The 22927-nt window shown below is 42.7% G+C and overlaps 1 long non-coding RNA gene across 2 annotated transcripts in view; it reads right to left on the bottom strand.

The window, feature by feature from the left end:
• The window catches only part of LOC132401575 (uncharacterized), a 47694-nt gene that overhangs the window by 18500 nt on the left and 6267 nt on the right, over positions 1 to 22927 (bottom strand). For both annotated transcript variants that reach the window (XR_009514620.1, XR_009514619.1), the window contains exon 2: positions 9708 to 9868. This is a non-coding gene — a long non-coding RNA (uncharacterized LOC132401575). The remainder of the gene's footprint in view (positions 1 to 9707; positions 9869 to 22927) is intronic.

Here is a 22927-nt window from a genome sequence, read left to right as displayed (position 1 = left end):
TGAGTGCACTGATTAGCAAACAAGAAACAGCCTACCCTGATGCCTTTCAAATCATTGTCGGGGATGTCAGTCAGGCTTGCTGGAAGAAATCTCTGCCCAATTATCATCAACATATCACCTGCAGCACCAGGCGTCCAATAGACTCGACCATTGTTATATGATGATTAGAAATCCCAACAATTCCATCCCTATTCAGTATTTTGCATGTCTTCCTTCTACCTGCATACAGGCAAGACTGCTGTGTGAGTAGAACAACAAAGAGGTGGTGTGTGAGGTAGAGGAGCGACTATGGAATTGCTCCGAGTCGGAGAACTGGGCCATGTTCAAAGGCTCATTGGAAGATTGGAACTAATATGCTACAGTGTCACAAGCTTCATAAAAACAGTCATAGACAAGTGTGTCCCCACAAAATCTTTCAGAGTCTTCCCCAACCAGAAGTCCTAGATGAACTAAAGATCAATGATCGGCTGAGTGGCAGATTAGTAGTGTTCAGGTCTGGCAACTAAGTAAAACACAAGAGGTCCAGGTACAACCTCCGGAAAGCCATCTTACATGGCAACCTTGGACTAAATTTGAATCATGGAAGGATGCTCAACAGTTGTTGCAACCCTTGAATGCTATCACCTTTTATAAAGTGAAACCAAGCAATGTAGGTGACAAGATTTTGCTTCCAAATGAGCTCAATGCCTTTTATACTCATCTTAACCATCAAAACATAGAGGCACCTTCACAGTTTCTCACAGCCCCCACAACCAAGTGATTTCACTCACTGAGGCTGACATAAGAGCATCCTTCAGGAGGTGGACCCACAGAAGTCCTCTGGCCAAGATGGAATGGAGATGGAGGGGAATGGAATTGGGGTGAATGGAGACCAGGGGGAATGGAGACAGAGAAATGGAGATGGGGCAATGGAGACAAGGATTTAAGGGAGATGGAGGAATGGAGCTGGAGGATTGAACATGAGGGGGAATGTAGGTGGGTGAATGGAGATGGGGTGGAATGGAGAGGTAATGGAGATGGGCAATAAGGCCTGTGCTGAACAACTGGTTAAAGTGTTCACTGATACCTTTAACCTCTCACTTTGCCAGTCTGAGGTACCCACCCCCTTCAATTATACCATTGCCTAAGACGAATGTAGTAACCTGCCTCAGATCTGTTGTCCAGTAGCACTTATATCCACTGTGATGAAGTGCTTTGAGAGGTTGGTGTTGAAATGCATCAACTTCTGCCTGCTTGGATCTGTTCCAATTTGCCTATCACCACAACAGGTCAACAACAGGTGCCATCTTGTTGGCTCTTTTCTCAACCCTGGAACATCTAGACAGTTGAAGATACATACATCAGGATGCTCTTCATTGACTACACCTCAGCATTTCATAGAGCCATAGCGAAGTACAACAAAGAAACAGGTCCTTTGGCCCATCTAGTCCATGCCTAAACTACTTAAACTGCCTATTCCCATCGGCCTGCTTTGGGACCATAGCCCTCCGCATTCCTACTATCCATGTATCTATCCAAACTTATCTTAAATGTTGAAATTGAGCTTGTATGCACCACTTGCACTGGTTGCTCATCCCACATGCTCATGACCCTCTGAGTGAAGAAGTTTCCATTCATGTTCCCCCTAAAACTTTTCACCTTCCACCCTTAAGCCATGACCTCTGGTTGTAGTCCCACCCAACTTCAGTGGAAAAAGTACGCTTACATTTACCTTCATGATTTTGTAACCCTCTATCAAATCTCCTCCCAATCTTCTACGTTCTAAAGAACACAGTCCTAACCTGTGCAGTTTTTCCTTATAACTCAGATCCTCCAGACTCGGCAACATCCTTGTAAATTTTCTCTGCACTCTTTCAACCTTGCTTACATCTTTCCAGTAGGTAGTTGACCAAGATTACACAAAATTCTCCACGTCACTAATTAGTGATGTGGCACATCACTAATCACAGGCCTCCAGTCAAAGAGGCTACCCTCTACTATCACTCTCTGCCTTCTCCCACAAAGCCAATGTCTAATCCAATTTACTACCTCATCTTGAATGCCAAATAACTGAAACTTCTTGACCATCCTTCCATGTGGGACTTTGTCAAATGCCTGAAATAAGCACCTCATTTGTTCTTACCAGCCCATACCTGCTCTGCACTTCCTTTTTCTCTTAACCAGGGCCTCAATATCACTTGAAAACCAAGGTTCTCTGCATTCATTACCTTTACCTTTTATTCTGACAGGCACATGCAAGCTTTGCACTCTCAAAATTTTGTTTTCGAAGGCCACCCAGTTTCCAAGTACACCTTTGTCAGAGAACAGCCTGTCCCAATTCACACGTGCCAGCTCATTTCCAATACCATCAAAATTGGCCTTTCTCCAATTTAGAATCTCAACCCATGGACCAGACCTATCGTTCTGCATACTTACTTTGAAACTAGAGGCATTGTGGTCACTGGATGCAAAGTGTTCCACCACACAAACTTCTGTCATCTGAAATGTCTGATTTGCTAATAGCAGATTCAGTATCACGTTGTCTCTGATTGGGACTTTTACATACTGATGAAGGAAACTTCCCTGAACACATCTAACAAACTATCCCATCTAGTTCTTTTTACAGTATGGGATCCACAGTCAATAAATGGAAAGTTAAAATCACCTACTATAACAACCTATCATCCCCTCAAAGTTAATCAATAAGCAAAATCTGGGACTCAGTACCTCTTTGTGCAACTGGTTCCTGGATATGCTGATTTGCAGACCCCTGCTGTACTCGCTTTATACATTTGATTGTGAGGTGAAACACAGCTCTGATGCCATATTTAAGTTTGGTGATGACCCCACTGTTATTGGCTGAATCAAAGGTGGTGATGAGTCAGAGGGATTGAAAATCTGGCAGAGTGGTGCCACAACAACAACCTCCCACTCAACGTCAGCAAGACCAAGGAGCTGATTATTGACCACATGAGGAGGAGTTAAGCCAGTCCGTGTCAGGGGAATTAGAGGTGGAGAGTGTCAACAACTTGAAATTCCTCCGTGCTTTCATTTCAGAAGATCTGTCCCAAATCCAACATGCAAGTGCCACAACAAGGAAAGCACAGCAGCACTTCTACCTTCTTAGCTTATGAAAATTTGGCATGTCATCTAACACTTCAACAAACTTGGCTAGATGTGTGGTGGAGAGTATATGAACTGGTTGCAACACAGTCAGGTATGGAAACATCAATACTCTTCAATCGAAGAGCCTACAAAATGTAATGAATACGGCCCAGTCTGTTACTGGTGAAGTCCTTCACTGGGCATATCCACAAGGAGTGCTGCCACAAAGAAAGCAGCATCAATCATCGAAGACCCCCACCATCCAGGCCATGCTCTCTTCTCACTGCTGCCATCAGAAAGGAGATACAGGAGCCTCAGGAGCCACACCACCAGATTCAGGAACAGTTCAGCTCTTGAATGGGGGAAGGGTGGGGTGGGGTGAGGATACCACTCAAGCTTACTCCCTCCAACAATGAACTTTTCCCACAACCGATGGACTCACTTTCAAGGCCTCTTCATCTCATGTTTTTGATAATAATTGCTTGCTTGCTTGCTTATTTCTTTCTTTCTTTCTTTCTTTAATTAATTATTTTGTCTTTTTTTGTTTCTTTGTATTTACTGTGAATGCCTGTGAGAAAATGAATCTCAGGGTTGTATATAGTGACATACATGTACTTTGATAATAAATCACTTTGAACTTTAGACTGGGTTTCTCTTTTGGCTACCCTGATAGCTTTTTAGAGATTCAATGGTTGTATGGAATCTGGAACCTCAGCTCAAAGAGGCTCCCACTGGACATAAATCTCAAATCATATACTTAAATCTCAATTTGCTGGTGCTAATATAACAGACTTTGGAGCTGTATGTCAAAATTTAGCTCCATGAATTCATCAGTGCTGATAACAGGTTTGGTGCATCTCTACATAGTAATGTTTTAGTACAAATAAGCATAAATACAAATCCCAGATCTGGGTGAGATTGGGAGAGAATGGCAGGGAGGAACCCAAATCCAAGACGAGTATCGGTCTGCAAAACAAATGTATTGATTTTGTAAAGTGACACAAAATATCTCAAAACCCTATTTATTCAGTAAAATGTTGAAACACATTGTAAGGAATCATAATTGTGTATCAACTTGTTGAATATGAGTTTAAAAAATTTGTTCTGTCATTTTAAATAACTGAAATAAAATCAATAAACAACTGAATACAGAAACATGGATAATGCAGGTCCAGATTAACAGTGTCAAAATAATGATGACTTCTTGTTGTATTTAGCCCTTAGGATAGAGCAGAAACCTATATACAGCACAAAAGCAACTTGTACCTTAATCATCCTTTTCTTGTTTACCAATGTCAAACACTGATCCAGATGGCAAGCAGGAAAGAAAAAAGTTAAAGCTCACACTGCATTTTAAGTGCTGCACACATTTCTTGTCATCATATTGCAGGAAAGATGTGCTTGCATTAGAGAGGTTCCAGTGAAGTTTTACCAGGATATTGAGAAGACTGGATTTTTTTTCTCTGTTAAGAGGTCTGGCTAGGCTAAGTTTATTTCCTTTGAACAGAGACTGAGCAAACATTTAATTGAGGTGTGTAAGGATAAGAGAGGCATGAAGAGAATGGTTGGAGGGATTTACTTCCCTAAGCAGTGAAGTCAATAATGAGTAGGCTGAACTTTAAGATAATTGGCAGAAGGATTAGGATGAATTAAGAATGCTTTTTTTTTTACCTTACCTGGTGTGCAAGCTGGAAGTTTGGAACTCACTTTCTGAAAAAATGAGGAATTGAGTGGCACAGCACAGAAATAACCCCTTTCGAGCTCTGAATCTGAACCATAAAGTACCCTTTTATACTCATCAAAGTTCAAAGTATATTAATTATCTATGTATGTGTACTATATATAACCTTGAGATTCATCTCCTTACAGGCAGTCACAAAACAAAGAAATCCAATAGAACCCATTAAAACAGAAAACTGTCAATCAACCAGCATGTAAAATAAAAGAAGAGATCACGCAAACAATAAGAAGTCAAATAATATTCAGAACTAGAGTTCACAAAAGTGAGTTCACAGCCACAAAGACAGTCATCACTGCAGCTGTTCCAAGAGCCCGTTAGTTGCAGGCCGCAGCTTCAGTTCAGTACAGGGATGAGTAAACCTTGCCAAGCAGTGAGCTGAACACTCACCCACCGCTCGCCTCCAGCCCCAACATCCTAACCTTTTTAGTTTGACCCAGTGCTTAAATCGGGAAAACATCAGCTGGTTCTTCACTCTCAGAGCCGGGCTCTGCAGCTTCAAAATACCCTGATTCAGCTGTTCATGAACCAACTGGCATAGCCCTAATTATTATAGTTATTATGACCACTTTATGACCACTTTGATCACCTTTTATATTGGTTCTAATTACATTTTTTCTGGTAAAATCAGTGAATAACTTATGCTTAATATGTGTCTTTCTTGTGAATACTGGTTTTGTGATGCTATGTGCCTGTAATGCTGCTGCAAATAATATTTTCATTGGACTTGTGCAGACATTTATGTGTCCATATGACAATAAATTGGGCTTTTTTTTAACCTAGGCCATTACGTACATACCCGCAGATGTTCTCTCAAGTATAAGACAAAAATAGATCTGAAAAATTCAGTCTAATTAAGGAAAAAACATATTTTGGATAAATTAGACCCATATTCAAACTGTTAAACATAGCAATATCAATCATTCTTGTCCTGCATATCCTCCACATCTTTGATTGTTTGCTGCATACAGGGATATTTTCTGATAATGGCTATGGATCTGTGCTTCCATTACATGCACCTATTCCCTTGAATTCCATAATTTATTCAATTCAAACTCTTGGATTTAGGGTAGTCCCTTCAATACTTTGGCTATTAACTTTGATTTATGTCTATGTTTTTCCGACATGAAAAATAATATGCCTCAGCCTTTTCTGGCAATTATAGATTTGGACTCTGCTCAGCGTGTGATACCCATAAAAGGGTTGGTTATCAGATGATGTCATTCAGATACTTTGGTTTATCGTGTCATGGACTATTAAGTCAAACTTCAGTGTCTCGTCTTTGCCTAAGAGTAAATATTGCAAACAAGGCTAAAATTACAACCTGAAGATGTACAGCTGCAGAAGCCATTTTAACAGCACACAAAATAAGCCATATTGGCATAAGCAATATCTCACCATTGTGAAAGCTAGGCTATAATATTAGCACCAACTGTGATACTCAGTGATATCAATTAACCTCTTCCAACATATCTTTCCAACACCTTTGGAGTGGAGTTCCTAGGATGAGTGCGTTGCTCCGTATTCTGCTAAAATGCCATTGGAGTCCTTCATATATTCTGGTCTCTTGACATAATGCATTCTTAACATAAGCAGGTTAACTCTCTTCCCAGCAGAAGTATTAAGAGCCGTAAGTGAAAAAAAAAAACGGGTTGCTTTCAGCTTCTGTTTTATCCAGTTTCCATCCTGGGAAGGAAATTAAAATTGCCTGAGCTTGTCTTCTCGACTTCATGGGGACTGGCTGATGGACAACAAGAAACTAGCGCCATCTGGTGGCTATTCAAAGTACTGAATAGAGCATCAAGAATATGCAAAACTATTATTGGAATATACTTCATTTAAGTGTTTTTAGTTTATTGTTTCTCAGAATACAGTGAACTGTCTTGAACTAAAATTCAAAATGATCACTGTAAATTCCAGTTGATGACATTCTTGACTGTAATGTCCTCTGGAAAGACTCTGAGTGTCCATACCCTGGGCAATATTCTGTAATAAGTTAATTCTCATCGCTTCCCCACTAATATTGAGACATAGGTCAGAAATGCAAGGGAACAGTCTCTACTTCATCAAATTCGTTGCAGCATTGACCACATCCAAATTAATTCTAGCAAGATCAAATCATTCCACTTCTAAGGGGATCCATTCACCAATTTCAATATCTTTTTGTTCTACTGCTGACACGCTGTGACCACAATGTGCGCTACCTACACAATAGTGCATTGTAGTAGCTCACCAGTGTTTCTTGCCAATCTCTCCCAAGTCCATGAACATTGATACCTATAAAGAAATAATATCACCACTATCTCTTCTCCAAATCATTCATTTGACTGATGTGGGCTCTTTCCTGAGTCAGCCTCCAAGGGTTCCACTGCTGCCTGCACTACAGAAATACCTTCAGCACATGCAGTAGGGCAATTCAGTAATGTCACTTATTAATTTCCTAAGGGCAACCAGGGATTGGCAAGAAATGTGGACCCTCCCTTCCAAGCAACTGCTATATCTGGATGAGTATGCTGCACTTGTAACCGACTTATTAAAACCTGTGTGGATGAGTGTGTGCCTTCAAAGACTTGCTGTACATTGCCAAGCCAAAAGCCATGGATGAACCAGGAATTACATCATCTGCGGAAGGCTAGATCTGTGGCATTCAAGGCTGGTGACTCAGATCTGTACCAGAAAACCAGGTATCACTTGCAGAGGGCTATATCAAGGGCAGAAACAATTTTGAACGAGTTTGGAGACAACATCGGATGTACGATAATTCCAGCAGGGTTTGCAAGACATTACTTCCTACAAAGTGAAACCCAATAGCGTGAATGGCAGCAATGCTTCACAACCAGATGAACTCAATGCCTTCTATGCTCACCTTGAAAGGAAGAAGTTAAGTTTAGCTGTGAAGATCCCTGCTGCACCCAGTGACCCTGTGATCTCTGTCTCAGAGGCCGATGTTAGGCTGTCTTTAAAGAGGGTGAACCCTCACAAGGTGGAAGGCCTTGACGGAGTACCTGGTAAGGCTCTGAAAACTTGCACCAACCAGCTGGCAGGAGTATTCAAGGACATTTTCAACCTTTCACTGCTACGGGCAGAAGTTCCCACTTGCTTCAAAAAGGCAACAATTACACCAGTGCCTAAGAAAAATAATGTGGGCTGCCTTAATGACTATTGCCCAGTAGCACTCACATCAACAGTGATGAAATGCTCTTAAAGTTTGGTCATGACTAGACTAGACTGAACTCCTGCCTCAGCAAGGACCTGGATCCATTGCAATTTGCCTATCACTACAATAGGTCAACGGCAGATGCAATCTCAATGGCTCTCCACACAGCTTTAGACCACATGGACAACCCAAATACCTGTGTCAGGATGCTTTTCATCGACTATAGCTCAGCATCATTCCCACAATCCTGATTGAGAAGTTGCAAGACCTGGGCCTCTGTACCTCCCTCTGTAATTGGATCCTCGACTTCCTAACCGAAAGACCACAATCTGTGCAGATTGGTGATAACATATCCTCCTCGCTGATGAGAAACACTGGTGCACCTCAAGGATGTGTGCTTAGCCCACTGCTCTACTCTCTATATACATATGACTGTGTGGTAGGCATAGCTCAAATACCATCTATAAATTTACTGATGATACAACCATTGATGGTAAGATCTCAGGTGGAGATGAGAGGGCATACAGGAGCGAGATATACCAACTAGTGGAGAGGTGTCACAGCAACAATCTTGCACTCAATGTCAGTAAGTCGAAGGAGTTGATTATGGACTTCTGGAAGCCTAAGACAAAGGAACATATACCAATCCTCACAGAGGGATCAGAAGTGGAGGGAGTGAGCAGTTTCAAGTTCCTGGGTGTCAAGATCTCTGATGACCTGACCTGGTCCTGATATATCAATGCAGCTATAAAGAAGGCAAGACAGTGACTATACTTCATTAGGAGTTTGAAGAGATTTGGTATGCCAATAAAAACTTCTATAGTTGTACTGTGGAGGCATTCTGACAGGTTGCATCACTGCCTGGCATGGGGAGGCTACTGCACAGGACCGAAAGAAGTTGCAGAGGATTGTAAATTTAGTCGGCTCCATCTTGGGTACTAGCCAACAAAGTACCCAGGATGTTTTCAAGGAGTTTTGTCTCAAGTGGGAGATACAGAAGCCTGAAGGCACACACTCAGTCCTTCAGGAACAGTTTCTTTCCCTCTGCCATCTGATTCCTAAATGGACATTGAAGCTGTGAACACTACATTACTTTTTTAATATATATTATTTCTGTTTAATCTAATCAATATACATATATTGTGATTGATTGATTTATTTATTATTATTATTTCTTCTATATGATGTATTGCATTGAACTGTGGCTGCTGAGTTAACAAATTTCACGACACATGCCGGTGATTCTGATATCTAAAGAAATGAACAGAATGAATTACCACTGTGAGGGGTGCTTATAATGAGGCAAAATGCCTAAGGCAGGGTGGAATTAAATAAAACAGGCCATCTATGGGAATGTTACATGTATGGAAAGCTGAACAAGAGCTTTGTCAGAGATTAAGAGTTTATGAAATTTCTCAAAGGAGGTGAAGGTTTTGCTTCTAGATGAGCTCAGTGTCTTTTATGTGCACTTTGAGAGATTAAAAATGGAAGCAACTTCATAAATCTCCACAGCCTCTGACAATCCTGTGATTTCAGTCTTTGAGTGCATACCTCGGAGGATGAACCCATCTGTTCTAGATGGCGTACCTGGCCGAGTACTGAAGATCTGAGCTAATCAACTGGCTGGAGTGATTACAGACATCTTCAGCCTCTTGCTTTGGCAGTCAGACATACCTACCTGCTTCAGGAATGCTTCAATTATACCAGTGCCCAAAAAGAATAACCTACCTCAATGACTATCATCCAGTAGCACTGTGATGAAGAGCTTCGAGAAGCTGGTTGTGAAGCATATCAAATCTTGCCTGAGGAGAGACCTGGATCTTCTCCAGTTTGTCTACTGTCACAACAGGTCAACAGCAGATGCCGTTTCATTGGCCTTTCACTGAGCTCTGGAACAATGAAGGAACAATCTATTCAATGAAGATGCATGTATCACGATGCTCTTTATTGACTCCTCCACCTTGATGGCATGAACATTGACTTCTCTAACTTCCATTAATGCCCCTCCTCCCCTTCTTACCCCATCCCTGACATATTTAGTTGTTTGCCTATTCTCCATCTCCCTCTGGTGCTTCTCCCCCACCTTTTCTTTCTCCCGAGGCCTCCCGTCCCATGATCCTTTCCCTTCTCCAGCTCTGTATCACTTTCGCCAATCACCTTTCCCACTCTTAGCTTCATCCCACCCCCTCCAGTCTTCTCCTATCATTTCGCATTTCCCCCTCCCCCCACTACTTTCAAATCTCTTACTATCTTTCCTTTCAGTTAGTCCTGACGAAGGGTCTCGGCCTGAAACGTCAACAGCGCTTCGCCCTATAGATGCTGCCTGGCCTGCTGTGTTCCACCAGCATTTTGTGTGTGTTGTTGTATGCAACCCAGTCCATTACAGGCAAAATTCTCCTCACCATTGAGCATATCCACAAGCAGCGCTGCCACAAGAAAGCAACATCCACAATGAAGGACTCCACCATCCAGGTCATGTTCACTTCTTGCTATTACTATCAGGCAGGAGGCACAGAAGCCTTAGGTCTCATATCACAAGTTCTAGAACAGTTATAATCCGCCAAACATAAGGCTTCTGAACTGGTGTGAATAACTTCACTCACCGCAGCTCTGAACTGGTCCTACAACCTACAAACTCACTTTCAAGGACTATTTACAACTCATGCTCTTAGTGTTATTTTATTTTTTAATTTGCACAATTTGGCTTTTTCTGCATGTTAGTTGTTTGTCAGTCTTTGATAATATATAGTTTTTCATAAATGTTATTGTATTTCTTTAGTAAACCTGTAAATGCTTGCAATAAACTGATCTCAAGACAGGATACTTTAACATATCCATACTTTGTTAATAAATTTTACTTTGAGTTTAACTTTGACTTTAAGACTTCAGGAGAAAATTCCAGATCTTGCAGTGCAGGCACAGCCATCAAAGATGGAGAAATTAAATTCAGGACAGTAGTAAAAACTGAGAGTAAGGGAGTAAGTAATCTTGAAAATGTTTTGTGACTAGAGGGAAACAGAGATAGGGAAATTGTTATAACATACACAAGATGCTGAAGGAACTCAGCATGTCAGGGAGCATCTGTGGGAGGGGGAATAAACAGTCAACATTTTGGGCTGAGTCTTGACTGAATTTGCAGAATCTCTTGAGTAGCAAAATTGGTAAACTGGATTCTTATTGTCACTTGTATCAAGGTAGAGTGAAAAAAAGCTCTCCTTGCTTATCATTGATACAAATCATCTCATTTTAACAGCGTATTGAGCTAGAACAAAGCAAACCAGTAAAAGAATGAAGAATAAAGTCTTAGTTACAGAGAAAGTACTGTGTAGGTAGACAATAGCATGCAAGATCATAGTCAGGTAGATTATGAAGTCAAGAGTCCATCTTATCATACTAGGGGTCTGTTCAGCAATTTTATAACAGCAGGATCGAAGCCGTCCTTGAGACTGTTGCTACTTGCTTTCAGGCTTTTGTATCTTCTGTCTGATGGGAGGGTCTGAAGAAAGAATTTCCAGCATGGGTGGAGTCTTTGATTATATTGGTTGCTTTACAGAAGCAGAATAAGTGTACACAGAGTCCATGATCAAGAGACTGGTCTCCACAATGTGCTGAGCTGTGTCCACATCTCTCTGCAGTTTCTTGCACTCTTGGGCAGAGTAGCTGCCATTACCATGATGCAGCCGGATAGGATGCTTTCTATCATGCATCCATAAAGATTGGTGAGGGTACGGATCTGGATGATCTGGTGAGGGTATCTGATCTGGATGAAGCGACTGAAGCATATGGTTTACCTCACAAGGTGGTTGATGAATTGTAATATGAGTGTATTCTGGATCATCTGACATGTTGTAGATGTGCGTGGGCCTCCATCTTGAAGTAGTGTGGGAGCATGGCTGTGAAATGTCCATGCTTGTAATTGTGAAGTGTTGTATTGTAAATACAATAGCTGCCATGGTATGTTTGGGGAGGGCAGGTGAGGGGAGGTTTGTTTAGGGGTAAGATATAAAAGCAAAATGGAGGAAAAGGTAATCCATTATGTATTCTGTATTGTGTCATTCCTTCAATAAACATATATTTTAAAAATTGGTGAGGGTCAAAGAGGGTGTGCCAGATTTATTCAGCCTCCTGAGGACGTAGAAGTATTGGTGAGCTTTCTTGATCATTGCATGTGTGGTTGACCACGACAGGTTTTAGGTGATGTTCACTCCTAGAAACCTGAGGCTCACAACCCTCTCAGTTTCAACACTGTTGATATAAACAGGAATGTGTACACTGTCTCCTTTCTGAAGATGATGACTGTAACTTCTGTTTTGCTGACTTTGTGGGAAATATTGATGTCATGACAGCATGTCACTTTGGTCTCTATTTCCTTTTTATACTCCAACTCATCGTTGATGGGTTAGTAGGTTATTGATTTCATTAGGACTAGTGTGGATGAGTGTGTGCCTTAGAGAACATACCCGACATCCCAAGCCAAAAACTCTGAATGAACCAGGAGATTCATAGTCTGCCAAGAGCCTGATCTGTGGCATTCAAGACTGATGATCTGGAAATATACAAGGAGTCCAGGTACAACCTATGGAATGCTACTTCAAGGGCAAAAATAACTGTTCCAATTAAGATTATAGACAAACTTGAATGCACATTAGCTCTAGCAAGAATTGTAGGCCATTACTTCTTAAAAAGTGAAACCTAACCACAAATGACTGTAATGTTTCACTCCAGATGAGCTCAATGCCTTTTATGCACGTGTCACAACCATGGACTTGGCTGCGCAGCAGATTCGGCAATTGCACTCGTGGATGTGCATGTTTATTATTTAACTCCCTTCTTGTTGTTGTAGCACTTGTCAAGACTTGAGCGAAGCACAGCAATGTTACGTTGCTTGCTTGCATTTGGCTTTGCCTGAGAAAGTGGACTATCGAGTCGAATGATGCTGAGGACTAGCAGTATTCGTCTTATATTCAGATGCTGCAGTGTTGGCATCTAATTTTCTGTTTCAGAATTATAGTTAAACCTGTTTGGTCTGGTGTTTAATGTTTTATTTTCCCTTAAAATACTGTTCACATTATAGCCTGTGAACCATCGACCCATTTCAGTGTCTATCTCTCTCCACACTTGGGCCATATCTGAATATACAACAGCATGTCTCAACCACACAAAGATGGACCCAGCAGAGAAAGAACAGCCGATCTTGGCTCTGAGATTCATTGGTCAGGTAGGGGACAAGCTATAGGCAACTGAATCTGATCTGGTTGAAGCTACTGAAGCAACGAGGCAGATAATCTTGTGCACACTAGTCCAGTCTCATCTAGAGGAACAGATATCATTCCCTCAGCAACTGTTCAGCAGCTCCATTCAGCCTGTTCAATGCCTTATGGGAGCAAGGATGCCTGACATCCCAGGTGTTCCAGCATTTAGTTCCAGAGTTAAAGAGCGTTTTGGACCTTCCAGTACAGGGTCCTGACCAATGATTCCTGGACCTGCGCCAAGCAGAGGGTTGATGAGAACCTATGCAGTTGAATTCCGCACGTTTGCAGTAGAGATGGGATGGAATGAGAGATCTCTCATCACTACCTTCCTGCATGGACTGAATGCTGTGGTCAGGCACAAGATCATTGTCTATGATGAGCAGGATATTCTGGATGATTGGTCTCTCAAAGCACTGCAAGAGTGGGGACTGGCATGTCTGTCTCACTGTCTGGGTCCAGTTCAAGCTCTGTTCCATGAATCCTCTCCTATGTCAGCAAAGGATGTGGACCTGTCTGGAATTCTGACTGAATATGCTGATCTCCTTGAGGTTTTCAGTAAAATAAAGGCCATCTCCCTGCCAGTACTCTGGCCATACAGCTGCACCAAAGACCTCCTAACTGGCACAGGTCCTCCTGCAATCAAATTTTCCAAAACTGATCTGTGCAATGCTTACAACTGGCTCATATGGGTGTTGGAAGATGGCTTTCAACACCTCTAATGGCCGCTATGAGTACCTTGTGATGCCCTTCGGCCTCATAAATGCCCCTGCTGTTTTCCAGGCCTTAGTTAACAATATGCTCAGGGAACCTGTTTCTTTTGTGTATTTAGATGACATTCTTATCTATTCCCGCTCTCACCAGGAATACATCCAGCATGTCCGGAGGGTTACAGACAGTTCGTTGAAAATAACCTGTACACTAAGACTGAGAAATGCAAGTTCCATAAAGGTCTGGTGTTGTTTTTGGGCTATATACTTGCCCCATGCAGTGTTCAAATGGACCCTAGTAAAATTTAGGCAGATACAGAGTGGTCCAAGTCATTTACAGTCAAACAGGTAAGGCACTTCATGGGGCTTGCAAATTTTTATTACTGTGTCATCCAGAATTTTGGCTGAATCACGGCTCCCATGAATGCACTCAACTGGGAGAACCTCTGCAGGATTCAATTGGACAGACAATGCCAACCCAGCATTTTCGGAGTTGAAGCCACGTTTCACCGCTGCCCCCGTGCTGCAACACCCCAGACCCATCATAGCCATTCATAGTCGAGGTGGATGCATCCAATGTCCTCTCTCAGAGCTCTTCTGCAGATCGCTGGCTACACCCTTGTGCCTTTCTTTCCTGTTTCTTGACTCCAGCTGAGAGTAATTATGATGCTGGGAACCAGGAAAATCTGGCTGTCAAAGAGGCCCTGGAAGAACAACAACATTGGCTGGAGGGGGCAAAGCATCCTTTCTTGGTTTGGACTGATCACAAGAACCTTTCCTACAGTCAGGACATAAGGAGACTCCACACCCATCCAGCACGGTGGGCTCTCTTCTTCACCCAGTTAAATTTCATCTTCAGCTGTCGTCCAAGAACACCAAGGCTGGTGCTCTCTTCTAGTAGTTGATTAAGAGACAATTTCAGTGGCTATCTATGTTCCAGGATGGCCACGACTTTGTATCTGCCTGTTCCACCTGTGCTCAGAACAAAACATAATGCCAGTGTCCTGTAGGTCTGCTATGTCCACTGCTTCTGCCACACCGCCCCTGGTCTCACCTCTCAGTGGAGTTCATCACTGGGCTGCCCTTGTCTAACAGAAACACCAGCATTTTGGTTGTTGTGAATCGATTCTCCAAGGCAGCCCACTTCATTGCCCTCCCCAAGCTTCCATCGGCTTGTGAGACTGCCACACTCATGGTTCAACGTGTGTTCAGGCTCCATGGCTTTTCTCAAGACAGAGTGCCTGATTGTGGACCACAGTTCACTTCCCGCTTTTGGAAGGCTTTCTTCTCTCTTGTAGGAGCCATGACCAGCCCCTCGTCTGGCCACTCCAATCCAATGGCCAGCCTGGGAGAATGAACCAGGAGTTGCAGACAACCCTGCACTGTCTTGCCTGTTCCAACCCCGCATCCTGATGTTCCCAATTGGTTTGGGCAGAGATTGCCCACAATAACTTTTAGTCATCCTCCATGGGTCTGTCTCCCTTTGAATGCCAGAAGGGATTCCAGCCCCCACTCTTCCCTGATCAGGGATTGATGTAGGAGTTCCTGCTGCTGATCAGCTAATCCAGTGCTACAAGCACATCTGGACATGAGCCAAGGTTTCTCTGCTGTGTGCCCAGAAACAAAATGCCCGGCAGGCTGGTTTGCTTTGCGAGCAGGTGAGGCCTTTCAAGCCCGGAGAGGAGGTCTGGTTGGCGTCAAGGGATCTTCCCCTGAAAGTCGAGAGCTGGAAACTGGCTCTGCGCTATGTGGGACCATCTGTAGTGGAAAAGGCTGTCAACAAGATCTCGTTTCAAACTGGTTACTATACTCCAGTCACCCCACCTCCCCCTCCTCCCCATCTGGTAGGTGGTTCCCTGGTCTATATTGAGCAGTGCCTCCTGGCATCTTGACAGGCAGGTGGTAAGTTCCAGTACCTTGTGGATTGGGAAGGGTATGATCCTGAAGAATGTTCCTGGATCCCAGCAAAGGACATCTTGAACGTCCCTTATCTGCGACTTCCGGCAGGCACAGGTCTGTGGCGTCTTTAGGAGCTACGCCTAGGGAAGGGGCTTCTTTCAGACTCAGCTGTGCAGCAGGTTCGGCAATTGCACTCGTGAATACGCACATGTCAGCTAATTATTATTTCATTGTGATGGTATTTAACTCCGTTCTTTATGTTGTAGTGCTTGTCGAGACTTGAACAGAGCACAAGGTTACGCTGCTTGCTTGCATTCGGCCTTGTCTGAGAAAGTGGACTGTCAAGTCATCTGACGCTGAAGACTAGTGGTATTAATTTTATATTTAGATATTCCCTTTCAGCTGCAGTGTTGGCATCTAGCTTTCCATTTGAGAAGTTTAATTGATGGCCTTGTTTGGCCTGGTGTTTAGTGTTTTCTTTTCCCTTAAAATACTGTTTGCATTAAAATCTGGGAACTATTGACCAACTTAATTCTCTCTCTCTCTCTCTCTCTCTCTCTCTGCACTTGGGCCATATCTGAACATACAACAGCATGGTTTGAAAGGGAGAATAAACCTACAACTGTGTGAATCCCTGCAGCATCTGGTAACCCTGTGATCTTTGTTTTAGAGGCCGACGTCAGAACATTTTTCAAGAAGATGAACCCTCACAAGGTGACAAGACTGATGGTAGGTCTCTGAAAACCTGTGCCAACCAGCTGGCGGGAGTGTTCAAGGACATCTCCAATCTCTCACTGCTGCAGTGGGAGATTCCACCTGCTTCAAAAGTTCGACAATCGTGCTAGTGCCCAAGTATAGCAAGGGCAGGGTCAGTTACCTCAATGACTATCACCCAGTGGCACTGATATTTATTGTGATTAAGTGTTTTGAGAGGTTGGTCATGGCCAGAATCAACTCCTGCCTCAGCAAGGATCTGAGCCCACTGCCATTTGCCTCTTGCTACAATAGGTCTACAGGAAAATGCAATCTCAGTAGATTTCCATTTGGCCTTGGCTCACTTGGACAATCACAATACCTACTGCATGCCAGGCTGCTGTTTACTGACTACAGTTCAGTGTTCAACACAACCATACCTTCAGTTCTAATCTACAAGCTCCAAAACCTGAACCTTTGTACCTGCATCTGCAACTAAATCCTCAACTTTCTCTCCAGGAGACCACAGTTTGTGCAGATCAGATGCAATCTATAAATTTGTTGATGACACATCTATTGTTGGCAGAATTCAGATGGTGACGAGGAAGCAAGGTAGGTCAGCAGGTTGAATGGTATCTTAGCACCAGCCTTGTACTCAGTGTCAGTAAGGCCAAAGAATTGATTGTGGACTTCAGAAAGGGTAAGACAATGGAACACACACCAGTTCTTACTCATGGATCTGTAGTGAAAAAGGTAAACAGTTTCAAGTTCCTGTATGGCAATATCTCTGAGGATCTATGCTGCACCCAATATATTGATGCAATTACAAAGGAGGCATGACAGCGACTATATTTCTTTAGGAGTTTCAGGAGAATTGGTATGTAACCAAAGAAACTTACTAATTTCTACAGACGTCCAGGGGAGTGCATTCTAACTGGGTGCAGCACCATCTGCTATGAAGAGGCCACTGCACAGAACTGGAAAAATTTGTAAACTCAGCCAGCTCTATCATGGGCACTAGCCTGTCCAGCATCAAGGACACCTTCTCAAGGTGATGCTTCAAAAAGGCAGCATCCCTCATTAAGGACTCACTTCACCCGGGGCAAACCCTCTTCTCATTGTTACCATCAAGGAAGAGGTACAGAATCCTGAAGGCACACACTTAGTCTTTCAGGAACAGTTGCTTTCCCTTCCCCATCATATTTCTGAATGTACATTGAACCCCTGAACACTACCTCAGTATTTTTCCTTTACTTCTGCACTACTTATTTAATTTAATTATATATACTTGTTGTAATTTATAGTTTTTATAATTATATATTGCAACATTCTGCTGCCACAAAACAACAAATTTCATTATATATACGGTAATATTCAACCTGATTTGGATTCTGGATACCTGGTGATACCTTTCGGATTTTCCAACAGTCCAGTCATTTTCCAAGACTTCATCAATAAGATACTCTGAGACACGTTACACAGTTATGTCTTCATCTACCTTGATGACATTCTCATCTTCTCTAAGGACACCCAAGACCATGTCTATCACATCCATTCTGTCCTTCAGTGTTTCCTCAAAAATAACTGTACTGCAAGTTAGAGAAAATGCTGGTTCCACACCACAGTCATTTCCTTCCTGGGTTACTTCCTTTCATCCTAAGGCATAACCCTGGACCCAGAGAAAGTGCACATCATTGTTAAATGGCCTTGACCATGCTCCCTCATACAGCATCTTCTGATTCCTACCGCTGTTTCATCAGAAACTACAGCCAGATTGCTGCTCTTCTCACCTCCCTTACCATGTCACCCACCTCACAGATAACCTGATCTGCTACCTTGGACCACACTTTCGAGCAGCTCACCAGATGCTTCACCACCACTCCCATTTCTTGGCCATCTGAACACTCTTTTGTGGTACAGATGGATGCTTCTGACATGGGCACCAGGGCTTTCCTCTCCCAATGAGGATTGGATGGGAAGGCACCTTCATGGCTTTTTCTTGGATAAGTTCAACTTTACACAGTGCTGTTATGGAGGAGACAGGGAGCTACTCACTATTAAATGTGCTTTGAGGAATGGACGCATTAACTATTGGGAAACACTAAGCTCACCCCATTGTGTAGTCATGTATATTTTGATCCTTCTGGGATGCTGCCAAGCTTCCCTGTGTGTTATGTACTGGACGTAATGTGAGAGGTCATTCTGGGTACATGATTCACAAGCTAAATAAACAGCTGTATGTTTGTTTTTGATCCCTGTCTCTCATGTCTGTTATTCACAGTCACTCAGCTTCCCAGTATCAGAAACATAACAACTGGCGACAAGGTGACAAATCCTCACACTATATTTATTGTTTTGTTCCCTCTTGATAAAAAAAGGTCTGTGTGCAATGCTGGCTGGGTTCTGACTGTGTTGTGTCTGGGTGAGAGTAGGGAAACCGGGTGCAAGCAGCATAGTGAGAGCAGAATCCAAGGGCAGAGAATGAAAACAGGACAATTAAATAAAACGATAAGAGAGGGAGACAGAGACAGATAAGACTGGTTAGCTTTTCATTGTTTGGGAGTATGGTGCTGTATGGCAAAATGACAACAATGAAGTTTATATACTGAAAGATTTGAATATTTTGCAAATCAAATTTCAGATGATTCTCTTACTTCAACACTTCTGTCCGTGATAGGTACAAAAATATTTAATTTAGTACACAACCTAAAGCAACCTGCTAAGCCTGGCGATAAGCCTCATGAGGACGTACAGTAGTTAAAGGCTAAAAGGACCACTCTTCATCTAAACATTTGATTATTGTTGAGAGGTTTAGATTTCAAAAAAGAAATCATGAGTCCATTTCACAGTTTGTGTCAATGCTGAATGACACATTACATGATAAACTCATATGTGGTATGTGTAATGAGGCAATTCAGAAACGTTTGATTACTGAAGATAGACTAACATCACAGAGGCAAGTGAGATTAGTACATCTATGGAGATGGCAGCCAAAGAAGCACAGCTATTAGGCACATCTTTCCAAGTTCATAAAGTTTCTACTGACTTTAAGAATAAGACAGCTATTGGCAATCAATGTTACCGTTTTGATAAAACTGAACATTTAGCAAAAGAATGCTGGTATAACGATTTAGATTGCCTAAGGTGGTAGAAAGAGATGTATCAAATGTGCCTGTAAAAGTAAAAATACATGGTCAACCAAGAACACTGAAATAAAGAAAAATGTCTTTGGAAAAAACAAAAGTTTGAACAAGTTAGTGCATATTGGGGATGGACTGAGTGACTCTCAGTCTGTAGTTAAAGAAGCTTTGCATGTTTTATCTGCTTCAGGACACAAAGATAGCTACTCGGTGATCCCACAATTGGATGGGGCCATAGTCAGGATACGGTTGGACACCAGTGCTGAAGTATTGCCGGTACCAGAGACAGTTTACAAGGAGGTGACCTTTTTGCAAGATTGACCGGAGGACAGATATTTAGCAAGACTGACTTGTGTCAAGATTACTTGCAGATGCACATGGAGCCAGAGTCACAGGGACTGTTGACCTTAGTAACTCACAAAGCAATGTTCAGATACCAAAGGCTTCTGTTTGGCATCATCTAGTCTAATTGACCAGATCCTGACTGGGTTGAAGGGGTGCAATACTATTCTGATGACTCACTCATTACTGAGAAAACTGAGCATGGCCACCTGCAAAGCTTAGATGCCACACCACAAAAATTCAAGGAATATGGGCAAAGGATCCAGAAGAACAATTAGTTCTTTTGACCTTCCATTGGGTCATGTGATCGACAATTCAGGGCTTTGCAAGGCACCATCAAAGTTGAAGACAATTGTAGAGTCTCCACCAACAGAGAATATAAGTCAACTAAGATCTTTTCTAGGACTGCTAACATACAACGCAAAGTTTGTTCCTAACCTAGCTCGCACTCTGAATGCACTTGATGAGCTTTTAAATAAATCATCTGGCAGTGGACAGATTGCTGTGAAGAGGCTTTTTAAAAGGCCAAAACAGCTCTGCCACAATCTGAAGCACTCACAGAGTTCAGCCGTTCATTGCCCATATAGCTGGCCTGTGAAACATCACCCTATGGTCTGGGGGCAGTTATCACACACATTGTGCCATTGGGGGAAGAGCGTCCAATACCTTTTGCATCAAGGTCATTAAGCAAGGCAGAAAGGCACTAAGCCCAGATCGAGTGTGAAGCACTTGTAATTGGAGTCAAATTCCATCAAACCTGAATGGACTTTGAAGCTTTGGACACTACCTCGCTTTTTTAATATACAGTATTTCTGTTTTTGCACATTTTTTAATAATCTATTCATATGTGTAATTTACTTGTTTATTTATTATTATGTTTTACTTTATTTATTATTACCATTTTTTTCTTTCTCTGCTAGATTATGTATTGCATTGAACTGCTGCTGCTAAGGTAACAAATTTCACGTCACATGCCGGTGATAATAAACCTGATTCTGATTCTTTGGTCAACGATTTACACTACTGACAGATCATTGCCCTTTGATGTCAATTTCTGGTCTACATGCAAGTATTTCTTCCCTTGCTGCGAGTTGAGTACAATGTTGGGCTCTGTTACTATCTGCACATCTGTACGATATAAAGCACAGGAAGTCTGAGACATACTTGAATGCTGATGGACTATCCAGACTTCCCTTTGCTGTTCCAGATCCAGAGCCGTCCCCAAAAGATTTTTTGTTTCAAGGAAGTATCTACAGCTCCAATAACTGTGCTGCAAGTCTGAAAGTGCACACCTAAAGACCCTGTTCTACCAAAACTGGTGGAAATGGCAACTCACGAATGGAAAGGAGAGCCAACCGTAGAATTGAAACCTTACCAGACTCAATAGAAGGAGCTCACAGTCCAATCAGGAAGTTTACTAAGGGGTTACCATGTTGTCATTCTTCCATCATTAGGAAAGCAAGTGCTTGATGACGTACATGCAGGGACTATGGCATAATGTGCAGGGAAGTAATCACACACAGCTACTTCTGGTGGCTTGGACTAGATTTAAGCATTGAAGAGAAGGCCAAAGAATGCCCATATTGTCAGCAAATGAGAAATGTTCCTCAGCTTACTCTTTTGAATTCATGAGAGTTGCTTGAAGAACCATGGCAGAGGACTCACATAAGATCTGAAGAAGGCCACATGTTTGTGGTCGCAGTGGATGCATATAGCAAAGGACCCAAGGATGCCATCATGAAGAGCAATACATCTGAAACTGAAGAGCTATGCTCCATCTTGAACAATTTGTAAGTGACAATGGCCCTCAGCTCCTGTCTGAAGAGTTCAGGGCCTTTATGGAAGCAAATAGTATTCAGCACAACAAGTCAGTGCCACATCATCCAGCCACTAATGGCCTTGCTGAATGATTTGTACAAACAATAAAACAAGCCTTCAAAACTTCAGTGGTGAGTGGAACCCTCAACTAGGGTCTAAGCACCTTCTTGCTATTATACTGCAACACACTTCATACCACCACCAAAATAGCACCAGCCACTCAACTGATCAAAGGACAGATTTGCACCTGGCTTGACCTGCTTAGATTCCCAAAGACAAAAAAAGACTGTGCTAAGTTAACAGAAAACCCAAGCAAAGAGATGTGCCAAAGTGAAGAGACAGAAGTTTTGCTTGCCCAGGACAGCATCTCTGGAACAAAGTGGATACCTGTGACGGAGCTGGAAGAAACTGGTCCTTTGTCATATACAGTGGAAACTAGTAAACACAAAATCTGGAGAAGACATGTGGTTCAGCTGTTACCCACTTCAGAGGCTGCTGAAAACCAACACAAACTGACCAATCAACATTCAGAAATAGGACAAGATTCTGAGATAACTGCAAGACCTGATGGAGCCATGGTGATCGTGACAGTGGCAGACCGATTCTCCAAGGTGGCCAACTTCAATACCCTCCCCAGCTTGCATCAGCCGCTAACTTGGTTGAACTTGTTCTCCAATATGTAGTTCACCTCCACAGCTTTCATCAAGCATTGTGCTGAATTGGAGCGCGCAACTTTCTCTCCCTCTTCTGGCAAGCCTTCTGCTCCCTCTTCCACACCTCGGTGACTTTGTCCTCTGGCCATCATCAGCAGACCAATGGTCAGGCAAAGAGGGCCAGACAGCAAGTGGAGAAGTTTCTGTGATGCTCTTCTACAAGGAAGAAGTATCTGCTCTGAAACAAGCTTTGCCACAATCTACAAAACTCCTCCGCTCAGGTATGTCACCTTTTTGAAGTGCTTCTTGGCTACCCCCATTATTCCCCAAGGAGGAGCTAATGGTGGTGGTCCCGTCCACCTGGGCCCTGATTTGCTGCTCACTGAATGCTTGGAAGAGGGCAAGGAGGAGAACCTAGCTTCCAACCACACCTACCTCCACCAA

Source organism: Hypanus sabinus, chromosome 11 (assembly GCF_030144855.1).
Source record: "Hypanus sabinus isolate sHypSab1 chromosome 11, sHypSab1.hap1, whole genome shotgun sequence".
NCBI lineage: Eukaryota > Metazoa > Chordata > Chondrichthyes > Myliobatiformes > Dasyatidae > Hypanus > Hypanus sabinus.
The sequence above is the reverse complement of the archived record's forward strand: the minus strand, read 5'-3'. Positions and strand labels throughout refer to the sequence as shown.